Source organism: Rhinolophus sinicus, linkage group LG03 (assembly GCF_036562045.2).
Source record: "Rhinolophus sinicus isolate RSC01 linkage group LG03, ASM3656204v1, whole genome shotgun sequence".
NCBI lineage: Eukaryota > Metazoa > Chordata > Mammalia > Chiroptera > Rhinolophidae > Rhinolophus > Rhinolophus sinicus.
In genome coordinates, this window is record NC_133753.1 from 124968216 (window position 1) to 124986322 (window position 18107).

Genomic DNA, 18107 nt, shown 5'->3' on the forward strand with positions numbered 1-18107 from the left:
TGATGGTAACCACTTTGAGCACCTCTTGTAATTGCAGAAGTCAAACCTGACTTGTATTCATCTTTTGTTGTTGGTATATATTGAGTATTACAATTTTAATACAGTTTTCCTTTCTTAAAATGTGTATACATTTTTTTGGCATCATATATATTTATACCTTGAGGATATCACTATTTCAATTGTTCCCATATGAATACAGGTGTGGTCTCTGTTGGATATAAATGTGTCTTTTATTCAATTGTAGGCCCAGGACTTGGTTTGCTGTCCCAACTACACATAAATGTCCCTCTTTTTTGTGTGTTATTTGTTGTGTACATTTTTTCCTTTTGCATAAGAAATATGTCTGTTTAGTACAGAGGCTTTTGCTTTATCCGGATATCAGGGGTGTCCGCCTCAGTTCCCGCAACAGGACATTTTCACTGTACTGAGATGAATCCACTCCTCCCGCACAGGAGCCCACCACGATTTTAAATCCTCTTTACTGCAGCCTCTCGAGGACCTGGACTGGATTGAGGTGACAGCAGCCCTTCAGTGAAAACCTGATGACGTGTGTTGAGTCCTGAGTCCAGCCTGCGTCGACAGAGTTACACATTACGTTGCAGATCTCTGGAAACACTTCTTCTATCAAGGATTTGTCACCACTGAACGTGATCCTTCCTCCGAGGTCTGGGGCAACACATACCACTTGAAAAGCAACCAGTTTCTCTGTCCCGTTACCATCTTTCCGTCTCTAGCAACATGGGCTGAAGCTGAACATATTTTGCCTCTTCATAGAACAAAGTGTAGCCCTTGACGTCATCGGGAATGAGGAGTTTTGGTGTTCGTAGAAAATTCAAGATATATCTGAACACCTGTCCATCTCTGTCAGTGAAATAGGGCTTTTTGAGGCTGTCCAAAACAATGGGCTCTGTACCATCAAAAGGTCTTCCAATTGTTGACTTGGTATTTGGTGAGTCTAGGTGGCCAGGCTGCTGGTGTACATGTGGCCGCCCACATCAATGTGGATGGGCCCATTGGATTTTGTGAGTTATGCTGGAATAGGAATGCCTTGGTTGTTCAGTGGAGATGCAGGAGATGTAGTGATCAGAGGTCTTGACGTACTGGGCTGACTGTCCCTCTGGTGGAGTGGCGTGTGGGTCTGGGTGGGTGGGAGGTGGTGACTGGGGGACAGGGTGGGCTGGCAGGAGGGAGGGGTGGTCTTGCTTCTCTAAGTAATGTCAGAGGAGCAGTGCTCATTCCACGGACCCTTCATTGTCCCCAGAGCCGGAGGTTCAGGTAGGTGGTTGCGCCCTGTGGGCCGCGGGTGTTGCTTCGAGAAGCCCGTATTTGGGGCCGCCTCCATATTCTTTTAAGGAGACTTTCTAGAAGTCTCACACTTTTCCACTTTCATTTTATTGGCCAAATGTTAGTTACATAGCTAAATTTAGCTGCCATGGAGCATTAGAAATATATCTTTGTATCAAGGGTTTAACTGAGATCCACACTTCAATTACTAAGAAATGAAAGGAGAATAAATGATCAGAGTCAATAGAAACATCCATTTCAAGTGATATGAAAAAAAAAATCTGCCATATCCAAGAGTTTGACCATTTTATTTTCAATTATTATAGTACAAACAAAATTTCTCCAAGCTTCACTCCAGAGAATTTTTAAAAAGGGCCTCAAAGTAATGACTCATATTTTATGGGGTCATGGTCTTTCCCGGCTTTGATGTGTTTCCAGACTCTTCCACAATGCTTTCAGTATTTCCAGGATCTCTAGAAAGAATGCCTTTTGTGCTTTCAAATAAATATATTCAGTTTCCATGGGGCATGCAAAGAAGGGTTGGAAATACATTCTATCCAGCATTCAACTGGGATTTACACTTAAGTGTCTAAGAAATAAAGGGGGAGTAAATACTCAGAGTCAATCAGAAGTATCTATCTCATCTGATACAAAAAAAAAAAAAAATCCTGTGTCTTCCTCTGCTCACTGGACACCATGCAGGTGCCAAATCTTTCTGCTTATTGTCTTACTACTGCTGCCACTTATGGGCATCAGACATGCCTGGTTCTGTGCCCATTTGAACTGATTATAGTTGTAGAATATCACACACACACACACATGTAAAAAATGTTAAACATACAATATTTGAGAGTAAGTTGCAGACAGTGTGGCCATTTATCCCTAAATACTTCAATGAGTATTTCCTGTGATGAAAAATATTATCCTACATCACCACAGTACAGTTACCAACTTCAGTATATTTATCATTGACACAATTATTCTACACAATAATTGTGGAATAGCTTTAGGAAGAAATGAATAACACAATATTTAGAAGGATCTCTCTGGCTGCTGTGTTGAGAATACACAATGTGGGGACAAAGTGGGAGGCAGGGAGACCAATCCCAATATCTATAACTTTACACAAGCCATGTAGGAGATGGTGGTGATTTGGATGAAGGTTAAAATAATTGACAGGGTCAAAAGTGGGCAGATTCTGGATGTATTTTGATGATAGAGTCAATAGGATTTGCTGTTTGATTGGATGTGGGGTATGAGATTAGAAAGCAGACTCAAGAGCAAGATTTTAGCCTGAGTAACTTTTCTCCATATCTTAGCAATTAGGATGGACAAGTACCAGGTAAATATGATGTCCTGATTGCCTGACAGGCAAGTTTATCATGATGTGATTAAAGGCATAAAATATTTTCTACTAAAATATACTTTAAAAAAACCCAACAAGCAAAAATAACCTGATAAAAAAAATGAGCCAAAGACCTCAATATATTCCATACCAAAGGACATGTACAGATGGCAAATAAGCATAGGAAAAGATGCTCCACATGATATGTCATCAGGGAAATGCAAATTACAACAATGAGATAACACTATACACCTATTAGAATGCCCAAAATCCAAAACACTGACAATAAAAATGCTGGCAAGGATGTGGTGTAACAGGTGGTTTCATTCATTGCTGGTGGGAATATAAAATGGTACAGCCACTTTGGAAGACAGTTTGGTGGTTTCTTACAAATTGAAACACTCTTACTGTATAATTTGGCCGTCAGGTATTTACCAAAGTAAGTATTTACCAAAGGAGTTGAAAACTTATGGTTACATGAAAATCTGCCCTTGGATGTTTATAGCAACTTTATTTATAATTGCCAGAACTTGGAAGCAACCAAGATGTCCTTCAGTAGGTGAATGGATAAGTAAACTGGGGCACATCCAGACAATGGGATATTATTCAGCACTAAAAAGAAATGAGTTGTCTAGCCTTGAAAAGACATGGAGAAGCCTTAAATGCATATTACTGAGTGAAAGAAGTTAATTTAAAAATGTTACATACAGTACTATTTCAACTATATGACATTCTGGAAAAGGCAAAACTATGGAGATAGTAAATGATCAGTGGTTCCCAGAGATTGGGGTGGGGCAGGAAGGATGAATAAGCAGAGCGCAGGGGATTTTTAGGGCACTGAAAATACTCTATAGTACCACAATACATGTCATTATATGTTTGTCCAAACCCATAAAACGTACAACACCAAGAATGAATCTAAATGCAAACTGTTTTCTGGGTGACTATGCTGTGTCTATGTAGGTCCATCAATTTAACAAATTACCTCTGTGGTGGGGCATGTTGATAATGGGGGAAGCTGTGTATGTGTGGAAGTAGGGGACCTTCCTCACAATTTTGCTGTGAACCTAAAACTGCTCTTAAAAACTAAAGTCTTAAACAATAAGCACACAACTCCTCAAATCTTCAAATCTGAGTACATGATTCTTGAGACTCAGTTTTTTGGGGGTGGGAAAGAGGGAGATTTAAATATAATTTTGCATAAGCTTCCATATAGTATAGGAGTCTTTGATACCTGAGTCTTCATAGCAATGTTCTATTTCATACTTCCAGTGATGGAGAATTCAGTATTGGCAAGGCACCAACTGCATTTTGAGTAGTTTGAAATGTTAAGAGAATCTGCTTTGTGTAGTAGCAAAATTTACTTGTTCATTATTCTGCCTCTGCAGCTGTGTAGAATAAATCTCTGTTTCCTGCCACATAACAACATTTTAATATTTGAAGAGAATTATACATCCTCTAAACTTTCACTTCTTCAAGGCCTTTGAAGGAATCCTTCTATATCTATGATAAACCAGGAGATTACGTCTAGGTTTCATTGAACAGGTACATATTCTCTGAACAATTTTCATGTTTTACTTTCAGATTTCTATATTGACTGATTGGAAAGTAGTCAAAGCAAATATTGGCTCCAGAAACCATATCTGATAAGGCTTTACTCATTTCCCTTATAAAAGTGCTTATGAGTCAGGGTGAATAAAATTTGTTTTTGAACCAGCATAAAAAGAACATTGTATTGTGTTGCACATTTCTTTTCCTTTTTGTCTTTCATTTTTCCTTTTGTTGCAAATTTACCTTTCTTTTTTTTTCTTTCTAAAATATAACAGAAACATGTCCTATTCATGTTTAATGCCCTATTCAGCAAATACATATATCTCCAGGATTAAAAAGAACTATTTCAAAAAAAGTTCTTGTTGAACTTTGAGGATTTGGTTGGGTGGAGGGAAAGTCAGTATGAATTTACAGTTTTACAAAAGGTAATGAAATCAAAAGTTGCATAAACAAAGGAAGAGTGACTTGAAATAGAGAAGTAACTGTATCTTCTTAGCTGCCGGTTAGACACAACTGAAGTGTGATCAGTTTGGCTATGATATTTTTTTCTGCTGGGCAGACAGAGTGTGAACAGAGGACCACTCAATTGTGTTTCATCCCCTCTCATCACCATCACTGGTGACAACCCATAGGTAAATGAGTGAATTGGAAGAAGTCTGGCAACCTTCCTACTTTCTCCACCCCTGCTTCTCAGGGAAAGCATCCCAAGAATATGGAGAATCAGGATAATTTCTGTGGTCCTTCTGAGCTGCTTGTCGCAGGCGTATTCTCTGAGCTTGCTCTCCCACTCTTTGTTTGCTAGAGGAGTGTGGGCTTCGTCTTGGTCCAGCCATTGGAACCTATTGACAGTATATCATCTTTATGCAAGGCAGAGTGTATGTGCTTTCCACAGACAACATTTTTCAGATTTGTAAACAGGAATTTTCAGATGTCATGAACAGGAATCATCTAGAGGCAACATCATTGCCCTTGATAAGGACTCAGCTGAGGGTGTTGGGGCAGGGAAAATGCATGGGGACTGGGATGTATTGTCTTGACAGGTCAGCTGGGGGAGAGGAAGGGAAGAGAAGACATGTCCTGGGGTGCAGTCCAATTCAGAAAGCTCTCTGGACCATGCTATGCCTAGACATAGTTCTGATTTGGCACTGGGATAGAAACCCATAACTCTGAGCCTCGTTCAAGACTGTGATTTTCAGAAATACTCCTAGGACTCTGGTAAATGGTTCTACCGCCATGGATAACAGAGTATCATTGGCAATGGTACAGGCATACACGGATTTAAGATGATGAGTGTGTTAGCCTTAAAAAAAGGATGACTTAGGGTATGCAGAATAGATTTTTACATGATTACAGGTCAGAAAACTGTAATTTGATTTGGGAAATGCCATCTGAGAAAAATAAGATGATAAAGATGGTCATATAAGTGAAAAATTAACTTTACTTTCCAAAGTATTGCATGATATTCATAACAGACATCTTCTCTTGGGAATACTTACCTGAGCCTCCCACATTATAAAAATAAACTTGTTCAAAATCCCATTCTGTTCAAATCTGTTTCTCTGCTGGGTCCCTCATATCAGTGAGTTAATTGATCGTGTCTTCATTAATTGTCATTTGATGACTTGTTTTTAATATTACTGAGTTGCAGTCAAAAGAGTCTTAAGGAGGAAATAGGTGTCAGGAATGTCAGTTAGGAAGCAGCCTGAAGGAGGAGAATTTTGGTGCCATTGGATTCATATCATGTAGTCAACTGCTTACATATCCCGAGACAATTTTTCTGACTAGAAACTTCTTTCTCACTGCCAATCTTTCTCCATACTGTTTTCTATTTTCCCTTAGAAGGAATTGTCTTCTACAGAGGGGAGAGTAATGAAAATGAGCAAAAATGGTGTCTTTCACCATCAGTCTGAGGCTCTCTCTAGCCTAAATTTATTATCTTTAAATACACAATTTTGTAGAAAAGTGTATCTGGGGATAGTAGGAGAAAAAAAGAGTCCTCAACCTGAGAAAACAAAAGTCTGAAATTTTATTATTTCATGAAAATATCTTTTGTTCTACTTCTTATGCATTAAGTAATAAAATAAGGACCCACTTCCCCCTGAAAACATAAATGAGTTATGTGAACTTTCTATACTTGCTCTTCTGGGTCCCCAGCATTGACTTTCCTCCATCCAGTTTATTTCCTTCTCTGCTCTGAACTTTGAAAGCCTGACCCCCAGGGATGGCATTGTTAGATTTCCTTATTCTCTGGCTTCTCCTCTGGTTTGAATGATGGGAGATGCAGGTAAGATGCATCCCATGCTGTGGCTGGGCCCTTTTCATGGATCCAACTCTCAGGAGTCTCTGATAATATCATTTCTCCTCTTGCTCTCAGGACTGTGAGTGGTAGTGACTTCCCGCTGTTGAAAGTTCCTGGGTGCCTATGTGTCTACTAATAAGCTCTCTGGTTAAACTCTTGGAGTGAGCCATCTGTTTCTTGTTGGCACTCTAAAACACAGTCTCAAGAGAAGTTTAGATAAATCTTGAATTCTTTCATTTATTCCCCACCTATTTATTAAGCACCTTTTATTTGTACTGTCTTGGACACTGGGGTGATGGACAGAGTTTGTTGAGGCATTTGTTGAGGAGGGCAACAGGCTAACTATAGTGTGGTCCTTCATATTCTGTTGGAACTCGAAGGACCATTGGTCTGAGGTCCAAAGGCATTTACTGCTGTCTGATTGAGAGACCTGTCACTGCTGCTGAAGGAGCTATTCCAGCTGTCTCTCCCTAGACAAAAAGTTGTCCTGCCACTTAAGGTGCAATAGATATGACCATGGATTTGTATATGTTTATGGATTTGTATGGTGGCTAAGAGGGTAAAAGGCAAAGAATAAACCAATACCTCAAATTCTTTTCCTTTAACTCATCCCCTTTCTATTTTGATGAGATATCTCTGTAGAGAGGATAGAAGGGAACTATGATTATTTAGGAAACACTTGGGATTTCAAGAGTGTGATGAGTAAAAAGTACCTAGCCTCTGAATTGGATAGATCTGAAATGGAACATTGAAACTGAGAGGGGCAGTGCAGCAGTTCGCTCCAAGGGCAAGGAACAAGAGCAATATAAAAACTGACTAAAAGTTGGGGACATATCTGGATTGAATCCCAACTCTGCCACTTATTAATTATGCAGCCTCTGGAAAATTACGTAACCTTCCTTATCAACCCTGAGCTTTCTTCACTGTTCAGTGAGGGCAATTCTATGTATATTGCAAAATTGTTAAGATACATAGCACTTGCCATGCACTAATTGCTCAAAAAATGATAGCTGCTATTATGGTATAGTCATGTGCCACTTAACAATGGGGATTGATTGCATCATGGTGAGAACATCACAGAGAGCACTTGCACAAACCTAGATGGTACAGCCTACTGCACACCTAGGCTGTATGGTGTAGCCTACTGCTCCTTGGCTACAAGCCTATACAGCCTGTTACTGTGCTGAATACTGTAGGCAATTGTATTAGGTTGGTGCAAAAGTAATTGTGGTTTAAAGAGTTACAAGTAATTGCAAAAACCACAATTACTTTTGCACCAACTTAATAACACAATGGTATTTGTGTGTCCAAACATATAAAAGGTGGAGTAAAAATATGATATAAAAGATAAAAAATGGCACACCTGTACGAGTATAAGGCACTTACCGTGAATGGAGCTTGCAGGACTGGAAGTGGTTCTGGGTGAGTCAGTGAGTGAGTGGTGAGTAAATGTGAAGGCTTAGGAATTAGTGTACATTACTGTACACTTTATAAACATTGCACATTTGGGCTACACTAAGTTTATAAAACAACACAAGATTAAATCAAGCACAAGAGAAAATGATACAACCAAGAGACAGGGTAAGCATGAGATGTGTGAGCCTGTAGCTGGTATAACAAGGCATACTGTTTTTTTGTTTGTGTGTTTGTTTGTTTTTAATTGAAGTTTATTGGGGTGACAATTGTTAATAAATATTTTGTTTTTTAATAAATGGAAAAAGTACACTATAAAGTAATGATAAAAGTATAGTATAGTAAATACATAAACCGGTAACAGTTGTTTATTATCATTATCAAGTATTATGTCCTGTATTATGTGCTATACTTTTGTATGACTAGCAGTGCAGTAAATTTGTTTACACCAGCATCACCACAAACGCGTAACATGTTGCATTATGAAATTACGATGACTCCTATGTCACTAAGTAATAGGGATTTTTCAGCTCCATCATAATTTTTTAGGCTCACCATCATATATATGTCTGTTGTTGATGAAAACGTCATTATGGGGTACACGACTGTACAGCATGTTCTTTCATCATCATCACAATTTCCCAGCTCTTCTTTCCCATCAATACACTTTTGAACTTCTTTTTCTGGTAGCTGACGTGTTCTTGTCTCTGTTTGCCCTTAAGTGTTACGAGGTTAGCTGGAAGCTCTCATCAAATTTAAAAACTACTAGTGTCTACCTCTGAGCTCTCTGCATTGTGCAAAACACATGTGTTTGCTAGGCTGTTAATATTTATCTTTTGGAAAATCAGCATGCCTTTGGTGATGAGGCAAGCCGCCGAGTGCTGGATACAGGCTTTTAAAATGAGGGAAGAGTAAAGGTCAAGTGCTGAGGATGTTGATCTGGAGTTAAGTCCTGTTCATAAATGGCCTCTGTAAACACATTTTGGGCAGCAATCACTGACCGATTCAGGATTTGAGCTTGTGAGAATATCTTTTGGTCATGAGTTCATCAGATTGTATATTCCTACTTAAAGAAAACATAAAACAGCCATATTTATTTACCACATGTCCCAATTCTTTGAATTAGATCTACATAGCTGTAGTCAAATTAGAAAAACATCCTGGCATCAACCAATTTCAGTCAAAGAGAAGAAAAACTTTATACCCACTTAATAACACTTTAGGAGCTTTTTATTGACAGGACAATGATTTGAGATTGTAAATTGTATTCAGTGAGGTCTGGGATTATACAAGTAGGGCCAGGGCTCTGCCCACAAATGTGCTTGTGCAGAATGAACCAAGGGACACATTATCTTCCCCCTGATCCAAAGTATCTCCTTGCCCTCCAAGCCCACACTAATCTGACTTGTGGCCTCACATGGTTAGAGTCATTTTTTTTTAGTGAACACAAGCAAGCATTTTTAAAAGAGCAATTACTACATGCTTGGTGTTTCATGGAATGAGAATAATGATAAGAATACAGAAAATATTCAGCTCATATCTTCAAGGAAGTTGCAATTATGATTTAAGGCATTTTCTTTTTTTTAATTAAAGTTTATTGGGGTGACAATTGTTAGTAAAGTTACATAGGTGTACAGAATTATACACCCTATTTAAGGCATTTTCTTGGAATAGTTTCCATTATTTTGGCTGCAAGTCATTAAACCCAACCTAAACTAGCTTAAACCAAAAAAAAAAAAAAAAAAAAAAGGCAATTTACCTCCTGATTTACACGATCAATGAGAAGGGCAGCAGTTGTCTTGGGCTCCAAAGTTTCTCTCCTGTGTCTCTTTTCTTGTTCTGAGTTTAAATCACTCTTGGACGGGTTCTCCCTTGTGTTCAGAACTGTGGCCACAAGCCACACAACAATTTATTACCAAAAAGGAGCAGACACTTTCTTTAGTTCCGGTTTTTAAGAGTCAGAGGACTTTGATGGCCCTAGCTCACATGGTTGGTGGGGCTGCAGGATAAAAGCCTCTCATGGGAGCTACTGAGTTGGAACATAAGAAAAGTTTCCACAAACAAGGGGAGTGATGTTATCATCTGGGGTCTAATAACATAATATGTGTCCACCAGCCTCTTGTAAATCCCCATAATTTATTGCTATTTGTCAGGTGTTTGAAAAATGACTAAGGCAGACAATAAAGCTAACAGAAAAAAATTGCAAAATAATACAAATTAGCCCTTTGCTAATTTACTAACTTGCAACAGTGGAAGGCCAACGTTTCTGGAGAGAAAGTTGTTTTCTCTAGTAATTTCTTTTAATAATTGAATTCTGTATGGATGAGGTAGAGATGTTAAGGTCTGTTTAAATTTTAGATGCAAAATGCTGTACCTGATAACAGTAATACACACAGTACCCCAGCATGTCTGCCCACCTACAGCCTTTGTTAATTAAAATAAAAGTTATGAACCTGCAATATAATTCATTTCTAATAAGGAATATTTAAGGAATTAGTTTAAAATGATCTAAGTATTATTCTTATCATAAACTGCAAGCTTCTGTAATTGCAGGTAATACTATGAAAAACCCATTGAATGTACTCCCATTCAGCAAAATGAACTTGCTGAATACAACTAGGGTGTTGCTTGCATGCCATCTCCTCATTGGCCCAAGGAAACAGAGAGGCGCATAAAGAACACAAATAGGGAGCACAGTGGCAGAGCCCAGTATCACTTGGCCCTGCCTCCTCCTCTTTGGGTGATATTTGACAAGCTTCTGACTTCTCTCTGCCTTAGTTTTTTCAATTGTAAACCAACCTTCTCTACAGTATGATTTTAGCAAGGTCATGCTAAAGGTCTGAGATGAAGAATATTCTTTCTGGTTCCTTGGGAAACTGCATATTCTTGTTTGTTTGTTTGTTGGTTTTCTAAAAATCTTAGCACTTGCCTTTCCCACCTTCAAAAAGATCTAAGATAAGGAATAGAAATGAGGAATTGTTCTTTTTTCTAAACTAGGTTAAGGCAAGACAAAGCACTGCTTGGGGCAAAGGCCATGATCCTGATTGTTCTTACAAGGACCTGCTTGACAAAAAGCCAGCTTTGGCTCCTACAGGGGGAGTAATATCATTCCAAGGTGACCAGAACAAGAGTACTAATTCAGTGCCTGAATTATCATCCTTCAGGGTGCCTTGAAATGACTTCTGCTCAACAACGTGGGGGGTGGCAAACTTGGAAAAAGTTCAGAGGAAGAGTATCTTCCTTCCTGACACACCCGTTCTACAATATTTATGGTGTGCAATGTTGAACTAGGTGCAAAAATGCACAAGACAAGAGTTTGCCCTCAAGCTTGCTATTTAATTGAGAGGAGAAGTGATAAAATTGTAAAAACAAATAAAAGTAAATTAAGGACAGAAGAGCTCCACCAAGACTGCATATGATTGAGTAGGACTTGAGTGGTTCAGATATTTAGTGTGTAGGAAGAAAGACTCGCCATGAGTTGGTCAAATAATCACTCATATTTAATAGATACTTTTGACATTAAAAAAGTCGTTGGCTTTCTTCACTTGCAAGTTGGATATAATATTGTTATAGTATATCATTAATTACAAGATACTGATAATGAAAGTTGCTGTTATTGAGTATCTATTAGATGCTAGGCACTTTTCATATATTAACACCAATTATGTGGATGTGGATAATTTTATCTTTCATTGGTAGGGCAGGGGCGGCAATAGCTATCATTACTTGCCAACTAAAGATCTAGGTACAGCCATTATTATTATGAACTGATATGATTATTATTATCATACTCAAGATGAGATGTTATTATAAAGACATAGACAAAGTAGGGAGATATTTAAAAAGATAAATATGCCAGGTGTCAACTGTGCAATAAAATGTGAAAAGTCACTGTAGGCTGCAGGAGGTATGGAAGGTATTACAAAGGAAGGGAGAGATGACCTGGGCCTGGTAGGCTTTAGTTAGATCAGCAGATTGAAATAAGGTAAACTTTCTAGGCAAAAGAAGCCTGGTATGTGAATCTGTGGAAGCAGGGATGGGTATGTACACATGGGAAATGTCGGTGATGACAAGAGAAGAAAGAGTGTCAAGATAAAGTCAACTACATTCAGTGTTAATGAAATGTTTAAAGGTGAAAGATGGAAGATCATGTGTGCTTGTAGTTGGGTTGATCAAGTGAAGAAGCAGACATTGATGATGCGAAGGTGAAAAGGCGTAATTACAGGCACTGACTTTTTGGAAACACAAGAAGGGATGTAAGGGGGGTAGGGGTGGGAGATGAGGGTAAGAGGGATCAAATATATGGTGATGGAAGGAGAACTGACTCTGGGTGGTGAACACACAATGGGATTTATAGATGATGTAATACAGAATTGTACACCTGAAATCTATGTAATTTCACTAACAACTGTCACCCCAATAAATTAAAAAAAAAAAAAAAAAAAAAAAGAAGGGATGAGATCCAGAGTACAGCTGGGGATGTACAATGCCTACATTGTACAGTACAAGCAGCAGAGTTCAGGACCCAAGCTTTTGAAAATTAGGTGGGGAGAAATGGAAGAAGTTCCTGTCAAGTTGATTATAATTTCTCAGTAAAGTAAACCCCATTTTAAATGTGCGCATTTTTTTTCTTTGTCTAGTCAACATAATTCTCTCAATTTAAGGGACAAGATGAGGGACGAGAAGAATGGTTGAGAGGCAAAATTAGAGGAATTCATTGACTGGAGGTCTTGATGATAGGCAAAAATCTATTGGATTGAGGGGAATAAACAAAGCAAGCTGGGAGAATAGGAAGGTGTAGTTTTAAAGACGTTACATTTGTTATTTCAGTGGTGAAGTAGCTGCATTTGAAAACAAGGGTGGGGTGTGGTCATGGTTGTAAGTGCCTGAAATAGAACTGACAAAATATCCTTAGGGACAGGGAGATGATGAAACCCAATGAGCAAAGATTTGGGGTGGATCAGTATGTGCCCCTCAGATGATGACTGGACTTAGGGATGAGAAAAAGGCCAAAGGCTTCAATAAATGCAGGGGAATGGGAGTGATTTTGATTGGTGTCTGTAAAGAGAAGGTGTAGAAGGTAGGGTTTAATGGGAGGAGAGGAGTAATTTGTTCAGCATTGGCAGTGGAGAGCAAGGAGGATCCTGAGAGGTTCTTGATGTATTTGAAACAGAAAAACAATTGCATGAATTCAGAGAATCCATTTCCCCCGAGGAAAATCAAATTTTAGTAAATGATAAGCATTACTGAAAATATGAGCTAAGAATATGAAGATATATGGGTTTATTAACCTTGGAATGGGAATTACCAAAGGAGGACTGAGGAGTAAGACCAACAGGGGAGTTTGGATCATAGAAAATAAATCACATAGAAAGGAAAGCAAGGAGAATACAAGAGTTTGTGAACTTAATTGGCAGCGACCAAGGAAAACAGGTTGAAGATCTGTGGACATTTCTGACTCTCAAGTGGCCTGGATAAGAGCTGATGTTACCCTAGTGAACATAAAGCTCAAGCATTCGGAATTCAATTGTATTCAGGATGAGCCTGGAAAGAATTGCCTCTGTATCTAATTTTCCACTGTGGTCATGGTTTAGACGATTTTATTCAGAATAATTTTACTTAACTGTCAACTTGATTGTAATACCTCCTTTGCTTAAGCCCTTTTAATGCCTCTCCACTCAAGATAAGCTACTTAACCTTGAATGAGTAAAGAAGGAGGAATAATTTTTGGAGGAAGATGCTTAGAAATATGACAGAAAAATAGAGAAACACAGGTGAATTTTAGGAAAATGGAGACTAGAGGAAAAAGAAGGAGAAAAATTGGATAAGTATACTGTGGGGACAGAGCCCCAGAGAGCAGTTTCCAGGCTCTAGGCCTCACGTGGGGGTGGTGGTGGTGGTGGTGCTGATTCGAGTAGTAGATGGCCATCGGTTGTGGTTAGTTGGCCATCAGCTATAGCCAGTTAGCCATTGGCCACTAATATAACTGTTGTGGCTGCGTTGGGAGTGGAGTGGAGGAGAGTTGAGGGAAGTCAGAGAGTCAGTCGGTTGAAAGAAAAGCGGACAGCAGGTCGCATGTCATGTGAATCCAGACTCCAGTGAGACTATAGTGGTATGACTCCCCTACCTATGGCTCCGTGGGTGTTCCTTTTTGGTCTCACCATTCCATATCAACAAGGAATCAAAGGAGCTAAATCAGTATTTTGTTTCTACTTGGTCTGCCACTTCCTCTGGCTTTAAACAATGACACGGGTGAGTGGGAGAGAGAGAGAGAGAGAGAGAGAGAGAGAGAGAGAGAGAGAGAGAGAGAGTTATAATGAAAACCACAGGCTTTTTTCCTTGTTATTTATTTATTTTTTCAATATTATTTTATATTAATTTCAGGTGTACAGCATAGCGATTAGACATTTATATAATTTAAGAAGTGATCCCGCTGAGTAGTGTCCACCTGGCACTATACATAGTTATTACCATATTATTGACTGTTCTCTATGCTTTACTTTACATCCCCATGAGTATATTATAACTACCAATTTGTATTTCTTAATACTTCACTTTTTTTATTCTGCTCCCCAAACCCTTCCCATCTATCACCCCAACAAATCTAGTACCCCTCTGACACCATACATAGTTATTACAATATTATTGACTATACTCCATATGCCGTACCCTACATCCCTGTGACTACTTTGTAACAACCAATTTGTACTTTTTAGTCCCTTCCCCTTTTTTCACACAAACCCCCTCCCATCTGGCAACCATCAAAATGTTTTCTGTATCTATGAGTTTGTTTCTGTTTCATTTGCTTATCTTGTTTTTTAGATTCCACATATAAGCAAAATCACATATCATGTGTCCTCTGACTGACACTCCACTCAGCACAACACCCTCCAGGTCTATCCATGCCACTGCAGATGGCAAGAACCCATTCCTTTCCATGGCTGAGCAATATTCCATTGTATACATGTAATACTTCCTCTTTATCCATTCATCCATTAATGAACACCCAGGCTGCCTCCACATCTTGGCCATTGTAAACAATGCTGCAATGAACATATGGAAGCACACGTCCCCTCAAAGTAGCATTTTGGGTTTCTTTGGATAAATACCCACGAGTTGGATTACTGGGCCCTTTTTTGTCTCTTGTTATAGCCTTTGTTTTAAAGTTTATTTTGCCTGGTATAAGTATTGCTATCACAACTTTTTGTTGTTTCCATTTTCATGAAATATTTTTTTCCATCCTTTACTTTCCATCTGTGTGTATTTTCCATTCTGAAGTGAATCTCTTGGAGACAGCATATGTAAGGGTTCTGTTTTCTTATCCATTCAGCCCTCCTATGTCTTTTTTTGGAGCATTTACTCCATGTACATTGAAAGTAATTGTTGATATATATGTAGCTATTGCAATTTTATTATTCATAATTTTGATCTTTTTCTTTTTCTCCCCTCCCCCATCTTAAAGAAGTCCCTCTAACATTCCTTTTAATACTAGTTTGGTGGTGATGAACTCCTTTAGCTTTTTCTTGTCTGGGAAGCTCTTTCTCTGTTCTTTGATTTTAAATGACAGATTTGCTGGGCAGAGTAATCTTGGTTGTAGGTCCTTTCTTTTTATCACGTTGAATATTTCATGTGTATCCCTTCTGGTCTACAAAGTTTCTGTTGAGAAATTAGCTGTCAATCTTATGGCAGCTCCCTTATAGGCAACTGGCTGCTTTTCTCTTGCTGCTTTTAGGATTCTTCATCCTTAACCTATACCATTTTAATTATAATGTGTCTTGGTGTGGGCCTGTTTGGGTCCATATTGTTTGGGGCTCTCTGCACTTCCTGGGCTTGTATGTCTATTTCCTTCTCCAGGAAATTTTTCAGTCATTATTTCTTCAAATAGGTTCTCAATCCCTTGCTTTCTTTCTTCTCTTTCTGGTACCCCTATAATGTATTTACATTGTTACACTTGATGTTGTCCCAGAGGTCTCTTAAACTATCCTCATTTTTTTTTTTTTTTTGATTCTTTTTTCTTTTTGCTGATCCTGTTAGGTGTTTTTGCTACCTTTTCTTCCAAATCACTGATTCAGTCCTCTGCTTCATCTATTCTTCTAGTGATTCCTTCTAGTTCATTCTTTATATTAGTTATTGTATTCTTTATTTCCGACTGGTTCTTTTTTGTGGTTTATCAGGTAGATTTGCTATGTCTCTCAGTCTTGGCTTGGTGGCTTTATATAGTAGGTGATCTGTGGGGCCCTGGCACTGTCTTCCTGGTCAACTGCTCCAGGTGCTCCAGGACTGTCCCTTGTGTGGATTGTGTGTACTCTCCTGTTATAGTTAAGCCTTGATTGTTATTGGCACATCAGTGGGTGGGATAGACCCTCAGGCTGATTGGCTGTGAGGTTTGGCCACATCCACAACTTATGGGCTGCTGTGCAGGGGCCTTACCCCACCGAGTGGGATTCACCCCAGTGGGCTCTGGTGCCCACTGAGGCAATTTTGGGTGTGCTGCTTGTGGGGCTAATTGGGCAGTGTTCCACTATGCTCTGAAGCCAACCTCCAAATATGTTGGTTCTGAGGCCTCTTGGGAAGAGCTCCAGTGCAGGCCCAAGTCACTCACTGCCTATGATCAGCTGGAGACTGCCTAGGAGCTACAAAACGATCTGCAGTTGTTTACAGCCTGTGGTAAACGTGGAGGTGCATGGGAGAGGCCACACTGTGAAGTGAGGGTGTCTTCCACCAGTACCGGATCTGGGGTAGCTCTGCAAAAAGCCAGGACACCCCAAGGCTGGCTGCTACCTGCTGGCTCCCTTAAGGTTCAGCCACTGATCACCTTGTTCAGTATGCAAGTTGGGTGAGGCAGGGTCTCAGGGAGTCACTAGAGTGGGATGAGTTGTGTTCACCAGGTTAATGTAAATTCTGGTTTGGTGCCAGTGCTGAAATTGGAGTTACTCAACAAAAGTCTCAAGGCACACACCAAGGCCTATTGCTGCTTGCTGCCTCCCTGGGGCCTGCTGATTCCAATAGTTTTCCAAAAAGAGTGCAATGCAGGTGTGGCTGGCTGCTGCTGAGAAGGTGCCTCCTGCGTTGAGGGAATTGGGTGGGGCTGGGTCTCAGTGAGTCAGCGGAGTGAAGCAAGGGAGCTCATCAGGCCAATCAGATTCAGATTTGGTCGTAAGCGTAGGGAGTGGGATCAACACAGGAAAGATGGTGCCTGCCTGCTGGAAGCAGGACTCCAACAGGGAAAAATGGCAACTGTCCCTCAGCCCTTGTTCTGAAACCACATGCCTCAGTCCGCCTCCTGTATGCTTCTGACACCCCCTGAGACACCGCGCCTCTGCTGTAGTCCAAGGTGAGTTCCTGTGAGCATATGAGTCTGTGTCTGGGCTGTTTAAGAGGAGTCATGGGTTTCCCGCAGCCTTCTGTCACACCCACACAGTCAGAATGCCCACCGTTTTTCACAGCCAAATGTTGTGGGGGCTCCTCTTCTCGGTACCAGTATTCTGGGCTGGGGAGGTCGGTGTGGGACTGGGGTGCCTAGCTTCTCAGGGGGAACCTCCATACCTGAGATATCCTTCCTGATTCTCATCCACCACACGCCTCTCTCATCCATTCCACGCCTCTGCCCCCTTTACCAGACTTGGTGTGGCTTTTTTATATCCTTAGGTATAAAACGTCTGTTCGGCTAGACTTCAGATGTCTCCCCAGGTTGATTGTTCTATAATTTAGCTGTAATTTTAATGTGTTCATGGATGGAATCAAGCACCATGTTTATCTACTCTGCCATCTTAGATCTCCTTCGAAAACCACAGGCTTTTAAGTCAGACAGATTAATCTAATTTCAAACAATGACCCTGTCATAAAATAGCCCTAACCTTAGACAAATCACTTTATCTCTCTGAATTACAGTTTTCTTGTTTGTAAAATGAGATTAACAATATGTACCTCTAGGTGGCTTTGAATGTTAAATTAGGAAACATAAGAAAGTACATAAACATAGTACTTGACACCTGGTGAATGCTCAGCAAATATAATCGTACATTTTACCTTTATCTTTGGATTTATAAGCTTCTGATATAGTTTTCCCATTACTTCTGTGATTATAACTTCTGGTTTTATTGATAGTTTTATGCTTCTGCCTATCCACTTTGGATTTGTCCTTGATACCATTTCTTTAATTGTGCATTTTGCCATTTTATTCTAATTACCAAATCTATGATATTTGCATTGGTG

General features: G+C 39.6%; 1 pseudogene; it reads right to left on the bottom strand.

Moving 5' to 3' along the window:
- Window positions 1-347: 347 nt before the first annotated feature.
- On the bottom strand, window positions 348-17487 carry LOC109445468 (BTB/POZ domain-containing protein KCTD1; annotated as a pseudogene).
- Window positions 17488-18107: the final 620 nt, after the last annotated feature.